Source organism: Trachymyrmex septentrionalis, unplaced genomic scaffold, assembly GCF_001594115.1.
Source record: "Trachymyrmex septentrionalis isolate Tsep2-gDNA-1 unplaced genomic scaffold, Tsep1.0 scaffold64, whole genome shotgun sequence".
NCBI classification, from domain to species: Eukaryota; Metazoa; Arthropoda; class Insecta; order Hymenoptera; family Formicidae; genus Trachymyrmex; species Trachymyrmex septentrionalis.
This window is the reverse complement of record NW_017305821.1, coordinates 103,757-104,683: the sequence shown is the minus strand read 5'-3', so window position 1 is coordinate 104,683 and position 927 is coordinate 103,757.

Below are 927 nucleotides of genomic sequence, written 5' to 3'. Positions count from 1 at the left end.
TATCAGATTTTTTCAGATCTGCTGGCATCAAACACGAAAAATCAAATGTAGAAACGCCTCAGATGAATGGGGTAGCTGAAAGAATAAACAGAACCCTATTGGATCTGACGAGATCAATGCTCAAATCGGCACATCTACCTCCAAAATTTTGGGCCGAAGCAGTCACTACAGCAGCATATATCAAAAACAGAGTATGTCATTCAACAATTCGTGATCAAATCCCATTCACCGTGTGGACCGAAAAGATTCCAAGCGTACGTCATTTAAAGGCTTATGGCTGCCTTGCCTATGCACGATTACCAGACCAAGGGCAAAAGAAGCTGGACGATAAAGCGGCGGAATGTATATTCGTCGGCTACGCCACGCAAACTAGAGGATATCGACTATGGTGCCCACAGAAGGAATATGTCATCATAACAAAGCACGTTAAGTTTGCTGAAGATAAAATAAGACACGAGTGGATCTATAAAGAAGTGCCACAGAGATTCAAATATAATGAAGTTTGGCCGGGCGATGTAGACGACTCGACAACAGAAGAAATGGAGCCCGCACAAAAGCAATTAAGTTGTAAGAAGAAAAGTCTATCGAGATTGCCGAAAAGAACAGACGTAGAATTGGGAGATTCTTCAGAAAGAGAGACGGCAAAAGAACGAGAATCGACGGAAACTCCGAGAAGGGGCAGGCCCAAAAGGAAAGTTCGTAATCCTTACGGAAGAAAAGGAAAGCCTAAAGAAACCCAACAAATATGTGAAGAAGAGGAAGCGTCGACGGAAGCAACTGATATAGAGGTAAACCTAATAGAAGTCAGGGAGCCGCAAGACATTAACGAAGCGCTGGCATCACCGCAATCTAAACAATGGAGGTGCGCAATAAAAGAAGAGGTAGATAGCTTAGTGCAACGAAAAACCTGGGAGATTACTCAGCTGC